This window comes from Mesocricetus auratus, unplaced genomic scaffold (assembly GCF_017639785.1).
Source record: "Mesocricetus auratus isolate SY011 unplaced genomic scaffold, BCM_Maur_2.0 Super-Scaffold_4256, whole genome shotgun sequence".
Classification (NCBI taxonomy): Eukaryota; Metazoa; Chordata; class Mammalia; order Rodentia; family Cricetidae; genus Mesocricetus; species Mesocricetus auratus.
The window spans coordinates 61,839,292-61,857,992 of record NW_024429182.1 but is presented as its reverse complement, the minus strand read 5'-3'; the positions used below and the strand labels follow the sequence as shown (position 1 = coordinate 61,857,992).

The 18,701-nt window shown below is 43.2% G+C and overlaps 1 long non-coding RNA gene across 1 annotated transcript in view; it reads right to left on the bottom strand.

Moving 5' to 3' along the window:
* Window positions 1–17,595, bottom strand: part of LOC121134531 — a 46,647-nt gene extending 29,052 nt beyond the window's left edge. Inside the window, exon 1 of the long non-coding RNA XR_005871624.1 lies at window positions 17,481–17,595. This is a non-coding gene — a long non-coding RNA (uncharacterized LOC121134531). The remainder of the gene's footprint in view (window positions 1–17,480) is intronic.
* Between the last annotated feature and the right edge of the window lie 1,106 nt (window positions 17,596–18,701).

The window sequence follows — 18,701 nt, the reverse complement described above, 5'->3', positions numbered from 1 at the left end:
AGGGGTGCTGGATTTTGTCAAAGGCATGTTCAGCATCTAGTGAGATGATTATGTGGTTTTCCTTTTGCAGTTTGTTTATATGATGGATCACATTGATAGATTTTCTAATGTTGAACCATCCCTGCATTCCTGGGATGAAGCCTACTTGGTCATGCTGGATGATTTTTCTGATGTGTTCTTGACTCCGGTTTGCTAGTATTTTATTGAGTATTTTTGCATTAATGTTCATGAGGGAAATTGGTCTATAGTTCTCTTTCTTAGTTGTGTCTCTGTGTGGCTTGGGTACCAAGGTAATTGTAGCCCTGTAAAAAGAGCTTGGCAGCGAACCTCCTGCTTTTATTGTGTGGAATACTTTGAGGAGTATTGGAATTATCTCTTCCGTGAATTTCTGGTGGAATTCTGCACTGAAGCTATCTGGGCCTGGGTTCATTTTGGTTGGGAGACTTTTGATTAAGGGTTATAAGTCTGTTTAGATTGTTTATCTGTTCTTAATTTAGTTTTGGCAAGTGATATCTACCCAGGAAATTGTTCATTTCCTTTAAATTTTCGAATTATGTGGAGTACAGATTTTCAAAGTATGCCCTGATGATTCTCTGGATTTCCTCAGTGTCCGTTGTTATGTCCCCCTTTTCATTTCTGATTTGTTAATTAACATGCTCTCGCTGTGTCTTTTGGTTATTTTGGACAAAGTTTGTTGATGTTCTCAAAGAACCAACTCTTTGTTTCATTGATTCTTTGCAATGTTTTCCTGGTTTCTACTTGATTGATTTCAGCCCTCAATGTGATTATTTCCTGGCATCTGTTCTTCCTGGGTGAGTTTGCTTCTTTTTGTTCTAGAGCATTCAGCTGTGCTATTAATTCTCTAGTGTGACTGTTCTCCAGTTTCTTCATGTGGGCACTTAGTGCTATGAACTTTCCTCTCAGCACTGCTTTCAGAGTGTCCCATAAGTTTGGGTATGTTGTGTCTTTTTTTTTTTTTTTTTTTTTTTGGTTTTTTAAAAAATTTTATTTTCCAGTTTAAATTTAGATAAGAATCAAGGTTGCTTCACAAGTCAGTTCCAGGTCCCTCTCCCATTCCCTCCCTTCCTCCCGTGCCCTCCCCTCCCCCCCCCCCGTTATCCTCTCATTTCTCCAGGGAGGGTGAGGCCCTCCATGGGGGTGTCCATAGTGTGTCATTTCATATAGGGCAGGGCCTAGACCCTTTCCCAAGAGTTCTGGGTGAGAGTGCTCCTCACATTGTTCTATTGGAGTCCAAAGTCCGTGTGTATACTTGGGATGGGTACTGATCTGCTGCCCAAGGCTCAATAGATTCCCTAGGCCTCTTCACTGACACCCAGATTCAGGGGGTCTTGATCAGTCCCATGCTGGCTTCCCAGGCTAATGCCTGGGATTCAAGAGTTAACCTTTGTCTGGTCAGCTGTTTCTGGGGGTTAAACCAGCCCAGTCTTAATCCCTTTGATCATCAGTCCTCCCTCTCTGTTACTGGCTTTCTTGAGTTCAGCTCAGTACTTAACCAAGGGAGTCTGCCTCTTCTTCGATCAGCCACTAAATAAAGTTTCTGTTTCCCAGACTCTCTGGCCATAGGATTGTAGGCTGGCACTCCCCAGATCTATGTCTAAAATCCATATATGAGAGAGTACATGCCATGTTTCTCTTTTTGTGACTGGGTTACCTCACTCAGGATGGTTTCTTCTAGTGTCATCCATTTGCCTGCGAATCTCATGATTCCATTATTTTTTTCTGCTGAATAGTACTCCATTGTGTAGATGTACCACATTTTCTCTATCCACTCTTCAGGTGAGGGACATCTAGGTTGCTTCCACGTTCTGGCAATTACAAATAAAGCTGCTATGAACATAGTGGAACAGACCTCTTTGTTGTATGAATGGGCATCTTTTGGATATATGCCTAAGAGTGGAGTTGCTGGGTCTTGTGGTAGGTTTATTCCCATTTTTCTGAGGAATCTCCACACTGATTTCCAAAGTGGCTGAACCAGTTGGCACTCCCACCAGCAATGGAGGAGTGTCCCCCTTTCACCACATCCTCTCCAGCATAAATTGTCATTGGTGTTTTTGATTTTAGCCATTCTGACAGGGGTGAGATGGTATCTGAGAGTTGTTTTGATTTGCATTTCCCGGATGGCTAAGGATGTTGAGCACTTTCTCAAGTGCCTCTCAGCCATTTTAGACTCCTCTATTGAAAACTCTCTATTTAGTTCTGCAGCCCACTTTTTAATAGGGTCCTTTGGTGTTTTGGAGACTTGCTTCTTGAGTTCTTTGTAAATTTTGGAGATCAACCCTCTGTCAGATGTGGGATTAGTGAATATTTTTTCCCATTCTGTGGGCTGCCTTTTTGTCTTGCTGACTGTGTCCTTTGCCTTACAGAAGCTTCTCAGTTTCAGTAGGTCCCATTTATTAATTGTTGATCTTACTGCCTGTGCTACTGGTGTTATGTTCAGGAAGCTGTCTCCTGTACCAATTCGTTCAAGGGTACCACCCATTTTCTCTTCTAAGAGGTTCAGTGTGGCTGGATTTATGTTGAGGTCTTTGATCCATTTGGACTTAAGTTTTGTGCATGGCGATAGACATGGATCGATCTGCATTCTTCTACATGCCAGTCTCCAATTATGCCAGCACCATTTGTTGAAGATGCTTTCTTTATTCCATTGTATATTTTTAGCTTCTTTGTCAAAGATCAGATGTTCGTACGTGTGTGGGTTAATACCCGGGTTTTCAATTCGATTCCATTGGTCTACCTGTCTATTTTTGTGCCAATACCAAGCTGTTTTCAGGACTATAGCTCTATAATAGAGCTTGAGGTCAGGGATGGTGATGCCTCCGGACGTTGCCTTGTTGAACAGGGTTGTTTTGGCTATCCTGGGTCTTTTGTTTTTCCATACAAAATTGATTATTGTTCTTTCAAGGTCTGTGAAGAACTGTGCTGGGATTTTAATGGGGATTGCATTGAATCTGTAGATTGCTTTTGGCAGGATTGCCATTTTTACTACATTGATCCTACGTATCCAAGAGCATGGGAGATCTTTCCATTTTCTGAGGGCTTCTTTAATTTCTTTCTTTAAAGATTCAAAGTTCTTACGATACAGGTCTTTCACTTGTTTGATTAGCGTTACCCCAAGGTATTTTATGTTGTTTGTGGCAATTGTAAAGGGTGATGTTTCTCTGATTTCTCTTTCAGCCCTTTTATCATCTGTATATAGTAGGGCTACTGATTTTCTTGAGTTGATCTTGTAGCCTGCCACTTTGCTGAAGGTGTTAATCAGCTGTAAGAGTTCCCTGGTAGAGTTCTTTGGGTCATTGATGTAAACTATCATATCGTCTGCAAACAGTGAAAGTTTGACCTCTTCCTTCCCAATTTGTATCCCCTTGATCCCCCTTTGTTGTCGTATGGCAATAGCTAGGACTTCAAGTACCATGTTGAAAAGGTATGGAGAGAGTGGACAGCCTTGTTTTGTTCCTGATTTTAGAGGAATTGCATTGAGTTTCTGTCCATTTAGTTTGATGTTGGCTGTTGGTTTACTGTATATAGCTTTTATTATGTTTAAGTATGTCCCTGTTATCCCAGATCTCTCCAAGACCTTTATCATGAAGGGGTGTTGGATTTTGTCAAAGGCTTTTTCAGCATCTAGTGAGATGATCATGTGATTTTTGTTTTTCAGCTTGTTTATATGGTGGATTACGTTGATGGATTTTCGTATGTTGAACCATCCCTGCATTCCTGGGATGAAACCTACTTGATCGTGGTGAATGATTGTTTTGATGTGTTCTTGGATCCGATTTGCCAGTATTTTATTGAGTATTTTTGCATCAATGTTCATGAGGGATATTGGTCTGAAGTTCTCTTTCTTAGTTGTATCTTTGTGTGGCTTGGGGATCAAGGTTATTGAAGCCTCATAGAAAGAGTTTGGCAAAGACCCTTCTGCTTCTATTGTGTGGAACACTTTGAGAAGAATTGGTATAAGCTGTTCTTTGAATTTCTGGTAGAATTCTGCACTGAGGCCATCTGGACCTGGGCTTTTTTTGGTTGGGAGACTTTTGATGACAGCTTCTATTTCCATAGGGGTTATAGGTCTATTTAAATTGCTTATCTGTTCTTGATTTAGTTTTGGCAATTGATAGCTGTCCAGGAAGTCATCCATTTCCTTTAAATTTTCGAATTTTGTGGAGTACAGGTTTTCAAAGTATGACCTAATGATTCTCTGGATTTCCTCAGAGTCTGTTGTTATGTCCCCCTTTTCATTTCTAATTTTGTTAATTTGCGTGTTCACTCTCTGCTGTTTGGTAAGTTTGGACAAAGGTTTGTCTATCTTGTTGATTTTCTCAAAGAACCAACTCTTCGTTGCGTTGATTCTTTGTATTGTTTTCCTGGTTTCTACTTTATTGATTTCAGCCCTCAATTTGATTATTTCCTGGCGTCTACTCCTCCTGGGGAGTGTGCTTCTTTGTGTTCTAGAGCTTTCAGCTGTGATGTTAATTCTCTGGTATAACTGTTCTCCTGTTTCTTCATGTGAGCATTTAGCGCTATGAACTTCCCCGTAGCACTGCTTTCAAAGTGTCCCATAGGTTTGGGTATGTTGTGTCTTCATTCTCATTGAATTCGAGGAAGTCTTTAATTTCTTTTTTATTTCCTCTTTGACCCAGGGATGGTGCAGTTGAGCATTATTCAATTTCCATGAGTTTGTAGGTTTTCTGCAATTTGTGTTGTTGTTGAATTCTAATTTTAAAGCATGGTGGTCTGATAAGATGCATGGAGTTATTCCAATTTTTTTGTAGCTGCTGAGGTTTGATATGTTGCCAAGTATGTGGTCGATTTTTGAGAAGGTTCCATGTGGTGGTGAGAAGAAGGTATATTCTTTTTTATGTGGATGAAATGTTCTATAGATATCTGTTAATCCCAGTTGGGTCATTACTTCTATTAGCCCTTTTGCTTCTTTGTTGAGTTTCTGTTTGGTATTCCTGTCTAGTGGTGAGAGTGGTGTGTTGAAATCTCCCACTATAACTGTGTGGGGCTTTAGATGAGATTTAAGTTCTAATAATGTTTTTTAACGAATGTGGATGCCTTTGTATTTGGGGCATAGATGTTCAGAATAGACACTTCCTCTTGGTGGGTTTCACCTGTGATGAGTATGTAATGACCTCCTTCATCTCTTTTGATTGATTTTATTTTAAAGTCTAGTTTGTTAGATATTAGGATTGCTACCCCGGCTTGTTTCTTGGGTCCATTCGATTGAAAAATTTTTTCCCAACCTTTAATTCTCAGGTAATGTCTGTCTTTAAGGGTGAGGTGTGTTTCCTGTATGCAGCAGAAGGAAGGGTTCTGTCTTCGAATCCAATCTGCTAGTCTGTGTCTTTTTATGGGTGAGTTAAGGCCATTAATATTGAGGGATATTAATGACCAATGATTGCTCATCCTTCTTCGATTTGCGATGGTTGTTGTTGGTGGAATTATGTGTGGAATTTCACCCCTTTGTTCTTTTGGCTGTTGGTAGAGAGAGATTCTCTAATGCTTATGTTTTTCTGGTTGTAGTTAGCTTCCTTGGGTTGGAGTTTTCCTTCCAAAATTTTCTGTAGGGCTGGGTTAGTGGACACATATTGCTTGAATCTAGTTTTGTCATGGAATATCTTGTTTTCTCCGTCTATAGTGATTGAGAGCTTTGCCGGGTATAGTAGTCTGGGCTGGCATCCGTGGTCTCTTAGTGTAGGTAGAATATCTATCCAGGACCTTCTGGCTTTCAGCGTTTCCATGGAGAAATCAGGTGTAATTCTGATAGGTCTGCCTTTATATGTTACTTGACCTTTTTCCTTAGCTGCTCTTAATATTCTTTCTTTATTCTGTATGTTTGGGGTCTTGATTATTATGTGGCGAGGGGATTTTTTTTGTGGTCCACTCTATTTGGTGTTCTGTAGGCTTCTTGTACCTTCATTGGCATGTCTTTCTTAAGGTTGGGAAAGTTTTCTTCTATGATTTTGTTGAATATGCCTTCTGCCCCTTTGAGCTGGATTTCTTCTCCTTCTTCTATACCTATTATTCTTAGGTTTGGTCTTTTCATGGTGTCCCATATTTCCTGGATGTTTTGTGTTAAGGATTTGTTGGATTTAAGGTTTTCTTTGGTTGATAAATCCATTTCTCCTAATGTATCTTCAACACTTGAGATTCTCTCTTCCATCTCTTCTATTCTGTTGGTAATGCTTGTATTGGTAGTGCCTGACTGTTTGTCCAGCTTTTCTATTTTCTGCCTTTCTTCAGATTGTGTTTTTTTAGTGTCTCTATTTCAGTTTTCAACCCTTGCAGCGTTTGCATTGCTTCTTGCAATTTTCTGTTTATCTGTTCGTCCGTTTGTTGCCTTTTATGAATTTTTTGGTTTGTTCTTTCTTCCATTTCTTGCATTTTTTGGTTTGTTTTTTGTTCCATTTCTCGCATTTTGTGCTTTGTTTCTTCTTCCATTTCCTGTCTTTTTTGGTTTGTTTCTTCTTCCATTTTTTTCATTTTTTGCTTTGTTTTTTCTACCATTTCTTGCATTTTTTGCTTTGATTCTTCTTCCATTTCCTGCCTTTTTTGGTATGATTCTTCTTCCAATTCTTGCATTTTTTGCTTTGTTTTTTCTTCCATTTCTTGCATTTTTTGCTTCATTTCTTCTTCCATTTTCTGCCTTTTTTGGTTTGTTTTTTCTTCCAATTCTTGCATTTTTTGGTTTGTTTTTTCTTCCATTTCTTTGAGGGATTTTCCAATATCCTCTTTTAGGGCCTCTATCATTTTCATGAGAGTGCTTTTAAGGTCGTTCTCTTCTGTTTCGTCCGCATTGGAATGTTGGGGTCTTGCTGGTGTGGAGTCTCTAGAATCTGGCGGTGTCATATTTGTTTTTCTGTTGCTGACTGTGTTTTTGTATTGTCTCTTTCCCATCTCTTCTTCTAGTGGGTACAGAAAGAGCCCCTTACTGGTCTGGGGACCAGTGTTCCCTTTTGGTGGGTGCTAGCAAGTCCAATAATCTGGTGGTTCTTCTATTCCTTGTCCGAATGCTGGTCCCGTGGGTGGAGAAGAAGAACAGGAATCTGGGGCGCTTATCCTCTTACCTGGTCCCCTGGACCCTATGCTGGGTCCTGTTGTACTTGATCCCGAACAGCTACTACCCTGGTCTCCCTGGGTCCTCTGGTTTCCTGGTCTCGTTGGTGGGAGAGAAGACCTGGGGTCTGGGTGCTTGGCTCCCGCCGGGATTGGGAGCTCTGTGCAGTTCCCAGGGGATCTGCAGGCACTGGAGCACAGGCCGGGAAGCCGGCCTGTTTACCTGATGCTGCTGGAAGAACCGCCGCTTCGCTGGACTCCCAGCCTCCTCTCCTTTCCTGGTCTCGTTGGTGTGAGTGAAGATCCGGAGTCTGGGGTGCTTGGCTCCCGCCGGGATTGGGAGCTCTGTGCAGGTCCCAGGGGATCTGCAGGCACTGGAGCACAGGCCGGGAAGCCGGCCTGTTTACCTGATGCTGCTGGAAGAACCACTGCTTCGCTGGACTCCCAGCCTCCTCTCCTTTCCTGGTCTCGTTGGTGTGAGCGAAGATCCGGAGTCTGGGGTGCTTGGCTCCCGCCGGGATTGGGAGCTCTGTGCAGGTCCCAGGGGATCTGCCGGCACTGGAGCACAGGCCGGGAAGCCGGCCTGTTTACCTGATGCTGCTGGAAGAACCGCCGCTTCCCTGGACTCCCCGGGTATGTTGTGTCTTTATTCTCATTGAATTCCAGGAAGTCTTTCTTTTTTATTTCTTCCTCTACCCAGGGATGGTGCAATTGTTCATTGTTCAATTTCCATGAGTTTGTGTGATTTGTGTTTTTGTTGAATTCTAATTTTAATGCATGGTGGTCTGATAAGATACAGAGGGTTATTCCAATTTTTTTGTATCTGTGGAGCTTTGCTATGTTTCCTAGCACATATCCCTTTGTGTTTGGGTGGAATGTTCTATAGATGTCTGTTAAACCCAGTTGGGTCATAACTTCTATTAGTTCTTTTGTTTCTTTGTTAAGTGTCTGTCTGGAAGTCCTGTCTAGCGGTGAGAGCAGAGTGTTGAAGTCTCCTACTACTAGTGTGTGAGATTTTATGTGCGATTTGAGCTTTAGTAATGTTTCTTTCATGAATGTGGGTGCCTTTGTATTTGGGACATAGATGTTCAAAATTGAGACTTCATCTTGATGGAATTTTCCTTTGATAAAGATGAAATCTCCTTCTTCATCTCTTTTGATTAATTTTAATTTGAAGTATAATTTGTTAGATATTAGGATTGCTACACCTGCTTGTTTCTTGGGTTGGTTTGATTGGAAAATCTTTTCCTAACCCTTTACTCTGAGGTAACGTCTGTCTTTGATGTTGAGATGTGTGTCTTGTATGCAGCAGAAAGATGGGTTCTGTCTTTTTATCCATTCTGCTAGAATGTGTCTTTTTATAGGCAAGTTGAGACCACTGACATTGAGGGATATTAATGACCATTGATTGACGATTCTTGTTTGTGCTTGATTTATTGGTAGTGGAGTTATTGTGTGTAGGTTCTCCTCCCTTTTTCTTTTGGTGTTTGGTAAAGTGGGATTATCTATTGCCTATGTCTTTGTGAGTGTAGTTATCTTTGTTGGGTCTAGAGTATCCTTCCAGCACTTTCTGTAGAGCTGGATTCATGGATACATATTGTTTAAATCTGGCTTTGTTATGGAATATTTTGTTTTCTCCATCTATGGTAATTGAAAGCTTTGCTGGATATAGTAGTCTGGGCTGGCATCCTTGTTCCCTTAGCATTTGTAGGACATCTGTCCAGGATCTTCTGGGATTTCATAGTTTTCATTGAGAAGTCAGGTGTAATTCGGATAGGTCTGCCTTTATATGTTACTTGGCCTTTTTCTTTTGCTGCTCTTAATATTTTCTATTTATTTTGAAGGTTTGATGTTTTGATTATTATGTGGTGAGGTGACTTCTTTTTCTGGTCCAGCCTATTTGGTGTTCTGTAAGATTCTTTTATTTTCATAGGCGTATCCTTCTTTAGGTTAGGGAACTTTTCTTCTATGATTTTGTTGAATATGTTTTCTGTACCTTTAAGCTGTATTTCTTCACCTTCCATACCTGTTATTCTCAGGTTTGGCTTCTTCATGGTGTTCCATATTTCCTGGATATTTTGTGTTAGGGATTTTTTTGGTTTTGAGATTTTCTTTGGTTGATATCCTCTACTGAGTCTTCAATACCTGAGATTCTCTCTTCTATCTCTTGTATTCTATTGGTGATATTTGCATCTGTAGTTCCTGATCATTTACCCAGCTTTTCTATTTCTAGCATCCCCTCATTCTGTGTTTTCTTTATTGTTTCTATTTCAGCTTTCAATCCTTCAACTGTTCGAGTTGTTTCCTTCATTTATTTGGTTGTTTTTTCTTGGTACTCTCTAGATTCTTTGAGAGATTCGTTTATTTATTGAATTTTTTGGTTCCCCTTTTCCTCCATTTCAAGTATTTTTTGTTTGTTTTTTTCTTCTATTTCTTTAAGGGATTTCCTCATTTCCTCTTCGAGGGTCTCTATCATCTTCATAAAATAATTTTTAAGGTTTGTCTCTTCTGCATCATCTATGTAGTGCTTTTCAGGTCTTGCTGGCATTGGGTATCTAGATTCTGGTGGAGTCATGTTGGTCTTTCTATTGCTGAGTGAGCTCTTATTCTGTCTTCTTCCCATCTCTTCTTCCAGTCGGTGCAGATGGAGTCTTTCTGCCTCCACTGGTATTCTTTCCTGAAGCTGAAGCTGGGGATGCTGGAGGGTGGGGTCTGAAGCTGGGAGATGCCGGAGGGTGGGGTCTGGAAGGACTGATGCCTTTCCTGTGTGGGCGGGTCCTCTTGATGCCAGGAGAGGGCCCCCAGAAGATTGAGAGGATAGGTGATGGGCAGAGGATGGGGGTGGCCCCAGAGGGACCCAAGCTCACCTGAAGCTGGGGATGCTAGAGGTTGGGGTCTGGAAGGATTGATGCCTTTCCTATGTGGGCGGGTCCTCTGGATGCCAGGAGTGGGGCCCCTGGAATATTGAGGGGATGGGTGATGGGCGAGGGTGGGTTGGTCCCAGGGGGACTGGAGCTCACCTGAAGCTGTGGATGCCGGTGGGTGGGGCCTGGAAGGACTGATGTCTTTCCTGTGTGGGTGGGTCCTCTGGATGCCATGAGTGGGCCTGTGGAAGATTGAGGGGATGGGTGATGGGTGGGGGATGGGGCTGGTCCCAGGGGGACCCAAGCTCACCTGAAGCTGGGGATGCCGGAGGTTCAGTATGACTTTTTTTTTTTAATTCGAGCATGTGCACTTGTACTTGATCGTGTGTATGCATTTATGCGTGTTTGTCAACATGCACATATATACAAATGTGTGTGGATATCAAACCTCAGATGTCATTCTTCAGGTGTCATCTACCTTGTGTTTTGAGACATGCTCTCTTACTGGCCTGGAACTGGCCAAGTGGAATAGACGGGCTGGACAAGACCCAGACATCCACCTCTCTCTGCCTTCCCAGTGCTGAACTATAAGTGCATGCCATCATGCCTGACTCTTTCTCCTGTGGATGAGGCTCAAACTCAGGTCATTATGCTTACATGGCAAACATTTTACTAACTGGTATAAGTATCAGTCTGCTCCAGTAGAGAATTACTATTTTCAGTTTGGTAATGACCCTGTTGTCAGTGCAAGCTGCTCAAGTCTCCAGATATTTGTCCAGACTCTCCTGAGTTGTGATTATTGTTTTCCTCATCAAAATATGGTCTTTGTAGGCTAGAGATCCTGTTTTGGCTATCCTTGTCCCCTGTCACATGCATAGTCTCTGTCACTTAAATCAATACTGGCTGATGAGTATAATTCACCAGATACTCTGCAAGGAAGAGCTGCTCCTAATTAAGCTGGAGGAAAACACTTTGGAATGACACACATGGTCTTGCATCTTCTGTGCCTCTCAATATTAACCAAAGTTTTTGTGTTCTACTTTGTTAAAAATAGATGTTTATTCACGATATCGATTCTCTGCAAAATCGGATTCCCTCATTTTATGTAATGAAGGCAATCACTCCTCATATCCTCCAACATGAATCATTACAAGTCTTGAGGTGTTGATAACTGTAATCAGGGCAAATGTGGCTCAATAATCTGTTGTGGGTACCAGCCCAGGATGAAGCACCGCATCTTTGATCCCATGGATGTGCATAGAAGCTATTTTATTTTATTTTTTTTTACAGTGGGACTTGATGGTCAATCAGACCAAGTGACCAAAGCATTAACTGGAAGGAAAGATAAGGAAGTCACAATGTCCCACACAACACACTTAGAAACCCAAAGGTCCACATAGGCAAGATACTCACAGGAGTCCACCTGGCCACAAGCCTCGGCCTTTTTGAGAGGCCCTGATTAGTGACACCCCCAAGATCATCTTGCCTCTGCCTACTAGAGTCCTCCCTGACTCATGTATTGTTCCTGGATATGTCTGAAGGGTAATTGTGCCAAGGGGCTGCACTGTCTTGGCCCCAAGTCCTCGAGGCATGGAGAGAAAAATCAAGATGAGCTGGTGGGACAGGTGAACACAGAACCCACCAGATGGAAACATTGCCTCTTCAGGGCACTGGGGGGCTGAAGGCTCTGGGTGGCAGGAATAGATCAAGCTCCCTCAATAGCGAGAACCCTGTTTAATCTTTGATTGTAAAGTCCCCCCCTCTATCGCAGTCTATGAAGCTCTCTAAGGAGACAGTAAATGCCTTCCTTGGCCTCCTTTCATAGTTTGCTTGGAGGGTAACCTGGTCACCCCTATCCCCAGAGACTTTGAGAGCTTCTGAAGTTTACTCTGCTCTGGACTGACTGCTACCTGCTATTTTACTGGTTAAGTGCTCAGGGAATTGTGAACAAGTAAGAGGCCCACATCTAAGGCTGTCTAAGACAGGGTGGCTTTCTACTCCTGTTTCTTTTGAGAAATGAATAATATCAGGTCCAGTCCAGCCTTTAACAAATGACACTTCTGGGGCCCAATGACAACCTATTCATTTCAGATGTGTCAGAAAGAAAATTCATGTAAGTCAAAATGGAAACCACAGCATTCCTGGAATGCCATGATCAGAAACCTTGGCTGTGCTGCATTCCTGAAGCCTAACTGCTATTATCTGGGTTCTACTTCTGGCACTACCATCGATATTCAAAATGCAGCTTGGTGTAACTTAGTATTTTGCCCATTGAGCATGCTTACTTTCCTTATCTAAAGATGGAGATTTCTATATTCCTTCTCCTGGGCTTTGAGTCAGGCTTCTGTAGAGCCAAGTGCTCTACAGAAGGTTGAGGATGGACATGGTGCAAAGGAGGCTGAGATGGCACCTTCAGAGCTCAGGGTCTTGGGTCAGATGCACACGGGAGCTCTGAACCTGTATTTTCCCTATGAGCCGAATGTAGGAGGACCCCACACAGCATGCAGGTCCCTTTCAGAAGTGAGAACTATGGTCCTTGGATGCAGAACATGTGGAAGAGATCCCCTGCTGAGCAGAGGCAGGATCCCAGGGCTGGAGCTTAGAGATGGAGACTGGAAGTTGAAACCTCATGACCTCAAGGTCACAGCCAGGTGTTCTATGTATGATCTAGCCAAAAGATGACACTGGCTCTGGTTCCCGCACTTCTCTGTGTTCCCACCTTGTCGTCTGTGAGTGAGAAGGGCAGCTCTTTTATGAGGCAGGTGTTTTAGGCTTGGCTGGATGGTTAAGTGAGATCAGATGTTTTCTGTCAAACATGAAGCACAGTCTTGGTACTTTGTAGTGACATCCAGGTGTCAGCGCCTGTTTCTAACATTCAAGGGCCACTGGTGTTTCCCCATATGCCTCAGTGGGCTATCAACACAGTGACGTGAGGGGTATTATCCAGGTAGCCATAGCTGAGGTGAGGCTCCTCCAGGGCAGCCCCCAGACCCAGGCATACATCCAGGCAGGGCCATGGTCTCACCAAACACAGGGGCTCTTATGCTGCCTGGCCGTGCCAAGCTGTCTCTTCCAGTCTGCTTTTGTTGATGTTGTGCCAGGTTTGAAAATGAGCAACAAGACCTGTGTGTTGGCTCTATTCATGGCAGCTTAGTAGCAGAAGTTTGGCTATGCAAAAGCAGCAGATGGTCACAGAGAAGGAAGCCATGGGTTGGTGTTCTCAGCAGGAGCCAGGCCTGGGGCATCAGCAAGGGAAACACGGGAGGATTCAACTGTATTTCCCTAACCCGACGTAGTAGACGCAGTGACACCTCCCCAGTCCCACCACAGCCACCCTGCACCCTTTGTCAGCCGTGGGTCACCAATTTGTCTTGGAGGAGGCACTCTGTCTCCTGCTGCCACCCTCCTGTGCTCCATGTGTAAGAGCAAATACGACTCCTCTGGGTTTGTGTTACCCATCTACTGGGATTTTCCTAGTGCTGGCCTTGCTGTAGTCTCTTCCTTGCTTGACTCTCCTACTTTCCTCTATGCTCACAGCAGCAAGGACACTGGCTCACAGTCTTAGTACTGACCATCTCTAACCCCCAGCTTAGACAGAGCACAGCAGCATCCTGTCTCTGCATGGAACATGAGGACACAGGTGAGGATGGAGGGCTGAGATGCAGGGCTGAACTTTAGGCTCCCTGTAGTTGGATTCTTTCTGTCCCACCCATCAGTCCTGCAGCAGCTTGTTGAAATAACACTCAGAAGGCTTATATTAAATCTAATCGTTTGGCCAATGTCTCAGATATTTTACTGCCTACCTCTCTTTTATAAATGAACCCATTTCTATTTATCTGTGTATTGCCATGATGCTGTGGCTTACTGGTAATTCTCCGGCATGTTAGTCCTTCGACAGCTATACATTGTGTGTCCCATCCCATGTTGTATCCTGCTCCCACCCCCCAATTTCCTTCTCTCTGAATCTTTGTTTGAATTTTCCACCTAGCTATATTCTGTTTGGCCATTTGCTGAAACAGTTTTATTCACCAACCAATCAAAGCAACACATATTTGCAGCATACAGAAGGACATCTGTATCACTTCCCCCTTTCTATCTAATTAAAAATGAACTATGTTACCTTTAACATAGTAAAATTTATATATAATAAAACAGTTATCAAGCAAGAATTAGTTACAATATTTAGTTTGTTTTTATTTGGCAAAGTTAAAAAGCTATCATCTAGTCTTATCTTTGTAAGTCTAAAGCTTTATGTTTGTCTGTTATCATAACTAAAGATAACTATAAGTATCTAGTCTTCAATTCCATCAAAAACCCCAGAAGGATATAATATTACCCAAGTAAACATGAATGCATTGCAAACAAGTTCCAAAATTCTAGAAATGACAGACATTTTGCTGCCTGGGCAGTCACACAAAGTTCCTTCTTTAGCCTATTGGCCTAGAGTATCTGACAGACTTCTCAGTGAAGCAGGGAATTTGAAGATTTGTTTTGTCTTATACTGGCAAAGTTCATCACTTGCTTTCTTCTGTGTCCTGCAGAATGTCTGGCAGTTTCCTCTGTGGAGCAGGAACCCTGAAGGACCATCCCGTTTTATCTTGGCAAGTTTAGAAGCCACTCTCCTGTGGGTCCTTTATGTCCAGCTCACACAGCACAACATCAAGTAGTCCAAGCAAGTCTTACCCAAATGGCTAGCCCTGCCACACTGAAGACAAACTCTATAATGAGTTTCTTTGATGCTTATCATCCTCACTGAAGTAATTTGTGCTGCCGGGAGCAGACATGTCTCACTGTCAAGAAAAGTCTAAGTTAAGTTTTTAAACCATTTTAAATGCCATATTCTGTAGGTCTTTGAAGTATTTGAAGATTATCTATCAATATGAAATATACCTGTATATCTGGAAAACCTAACATGACTATAATTTTGACTACTATAGATGACTGCCTATTAATCTGTAGTTCTTAAATATACATTATTATTTTTAAATGAGCTGCATAAACACCTTAAGTAAGAGTAGAAATATACACAATTTAAGAAAATTGACCTTAAATTCGTATCAAAAAACCAAAATCCATACCAATGTAAAGTATTCTTTTCAACATCAACTCCCACAGCCCTTCTGCTGTCCGTCCTGGCAGCTGGCAGTTGTCCTCAAGCCCTGAACTTGAAGCACATGTGACATGCCCCAAACCAAATGCCCTAGACTTCCTCCTTACTCCACCAAACTCCAGCCCTCCCTGACGCCCCTCTGCCAACTCATCAGCCATTTTCTGACAGTGCCTGTCCCGTCCCATCATCCCTGTGGAGATACACCTTGGCTTTCTTCCTTCCCTCCTTTGAATTCAACCCTCAGGTCTGATATTGACCTGGTATCACTCGCCTGTCTACAGAACAGCTCTGCTGTTTTCTTCCTAGGTGTGATATCATATCTCTGCCCTGTACTGCAGCCCCAGCCATCTCCCTCCCCCCATCCCTGCTCCTTCGAGGAGCTCTCAGGATTTTGCATCTTAGATTTCAAGGTAGACTGGAAACCTTAATGACTTCAGGGCTTCCACAATAGAGAAGTACCAGTAGCTAAGTATCAGGAGCCCCAACTCACTCTTCTGGAGTGGTGTTCCCACTGGGACACAGGCAGAATGAGGAGGTAATTGGACAGGCACTCACACTGTTGGAGATAACTAGGAATTTTTGAATTGACTTGCAGAGGAGGACGCGTGCCAGCCCCCATTGTTCTTATGGTGTCTTCTAAGGTTATGAAGCTGATAAATAAATCTCCTTTGTGAAGAGAATATGGTGTCTAGCATGTTCTGGGCTGACTCTGAGGTCCCTTGGCTCTTGTATTTTCCCATCTCCCTCACATTATGTGAGAGTCTGAGGGTCCCCATCATATCCATGCAGGGACCCCTGGCCACTAGAGAGTTTTCTATCCCTGGAACCCACCTGTTTATCCCAACCAACTCAACCACCCCATATTCCTTTGAAGTCCAGCCTCATGAGGTTTCTTAATACCCCTTTGTGTAGGAATGACTTCATTTTACTCAACCCCAGGGGTCTGCCCTGGCCCTAGCTTATAGGCAACACAGTCACCTTTGATCTAGCCCTGAGAACCCCTTATCCCATGCTGTTTGCTGTAGGAGGGCAATGTCTCTCCTTACCCGAAGTTCCTGTGGTCATATGGTTTCAGTTACCTGTGGACAGTTTTGGGGTGAACATGTTAAGGGAGGGAGGGAAGAAGAGAGGGAGAAAGAGAGCACATTCATATGAGTTTTAAGATTTATTTTTGAAGTGTGTCTGTGTGTGTGTGTGTGTGTGTGTGTGTGTGTGTGTGTGTGTGTGTGTGTGTGTGATATGGAGACCATAGTACTAGATTCCGTGGAGTAAGAGTTACAAATGTTATTTGGGTCAACCAATAACTTGGGGTCCCTGCAAGAGCAGTTTGTACTTTTTTTTGAGACAGGGTTTCTCTGTATTGCTTTGAAGGTTGTCCTGGAACTCACTCTGTAGACCAGGCTGGTCTTGAACTCACAGAGTTTCGACTGCCTCTGCCTCCCAAGTTCTAGGATTAAAGATGTGTGCCACCAACACCCGGCCACAGTTTGTACTCTTAACCACTGAGCCATCTCCTTATCCCCTACATGCATTTTAGCACAGCTACTTGTATAAGCTAGCTTGTTGTTAGCATAAGAGATCATAGCAGAGACATCTCAGTCCCATGTGTGGTGTCAGTCACCAGAGCATCCCCATGGATGGAGACATCTGCATTTGTAGATGGGTTAGTGCTTGCACAGCTGGAAGGACACTCACCTGTCTGGAAGCCTGAAAATTTTATGTTCTTTTTCTCGTTAATCCCTAGATGTTAGATGAATAGAGATACAGAGTACAATACAAATAAAGCCAGAAGCATCTTTCCTAATTGGATTTGTAATGCCTGTAATTATCACCATTTAGAAAGCCCATATGATCTACCTCAAACGAGTGATGGGATTAGAGTTAAAGGCTACGGTGTCCTCTGGATGACTGAGGCTACCAACACTCGCCTCTATGTCATGTTGAATGGAGGTCTTCTGCAATTCTTCTGCCTGCAGTGTTTATAATCAAGACAGGCTGTGGAACATACTACCAGGTTGATATGTGAACGCCTCTGGAAGGTCTGCATGACAACCCATAGGGGCCTCAGCTGTGACTGTTTGGGATTGAGTAGACAGGCCAACTCGGGAGGTACCTGTGAGGGCTACCTCCCATTTTTAGCCCTTCTGTCATCAGCAGGAGTGTAACTGCCTTCTGTATGGGACATAGAAGTCTGGGGGAGGGGTAATGCTACACATATGGTCAGTGGAGTAGCTGGAGCTTGTATGATAATTAGAGACCCTGAATAAAGGTCTATGTATCACAAAGAGTGGATGTGAATGATCCAAAGTCTGAGAACACACCGCTGTGTGTGCATGTGTGTGGGTGGGTGGGGGGGGGAGCTGTTGGGCTATGCCCTGATCATCACCCATCATCGCTTTATATTCCCTACATACAGATGAATCTCTTACCTTTCTCACCTGAGAAGGTGGGCATGAATGTGGCTGCTGGTACCTCCAGCTTCAAGTAGAACCCTTCTACTGGCTTAGATTTCCTTCCTGGGTGTCAGGCCAGCACTGTCCTCACCAGAGTGCATGGGTGAAAATGTCTATCAGAAACTGGACCAGCTACTTACCACCCCTCATTTTTACTGCCCCTCCCCCTTGTCTCCTTGGTGATCATTGATGACTCTGTTTTCAATAGCCTGGGTCCATCCCTTTACATGTTTGTGAATGTTTTTCCCATGAGAAGCTGGCAGGATGGCTCTTAGGGTGGCCCTCCAGTCACACAGGGGTAGATGGGGCTGGCAGCAGAGTGTTTCTTCTCTGGAGTATCCCTCTTCCAACACTTAATTTATGCTTCACGAGTTCAGTTTTGGACAAGGATGGATTTATTTTGCTCATACTGCATGTGGTGACAGTATTTAATGAAGAGACATTTCAAGGCATCTTCTGAACTTGTGGAGCCTGAGACAAGAATAATAGCTTCACAAAACCACTTTCTAAAACAAGTTCTCAACCACAATTTACTTAATGAAGAGAAACCAAAAAGCACGACTTTGCTGCTCGCCTGGATATTCCCTTCAATGTGTCTCAGCTTGCACACTTTAGTGAGCCCACAGACTTGGAAGCTAAGTGCTTACAAACTGCAGTAAATTGACTACTATTTATGTAAAATAACCCACCAGGCTTTTCTTGGAATTTCAGTACAGGAAGCTCTGTCTTGCATCTGTGTTGCCCTCCTTACTGAGTTAGGAACTGTGGCTTCTCTTCACAATGTGTGCTCCTGGTTACCTGGAACTTGTGTTGAATTTTTCCAAGAGTTCATTCATGACAACATGCAGAGTAAGTCCTGAAATAGCATGGCTTCTGGAACAATATGTGTAAAGAGATAGTTGGCCCGTGTGTCTATTATGGTGTGGTATTCTAAAAGAATGTAGCTTCAGGCCATGCTTGGAAATGTGGGAAGCCCCTTGAGGTGAGGTATAGACAAAATTGAGTTTTCCATCTTTCATGTGGGCCTGGCTATATAGGAGTTTGCAAGTCTTGTCATGGACTCAGCCATGCCTCCTGGATCCCAACTCACTTCCAAGACTCAGAGGAGGTGTGCCTCTGAGGTGTGTGTGGGGGTGTCTCCAATTGTGGTGTTTGGTCTTGTGTCCAACAACTTGCTAGAATATCACCTTCATTTTC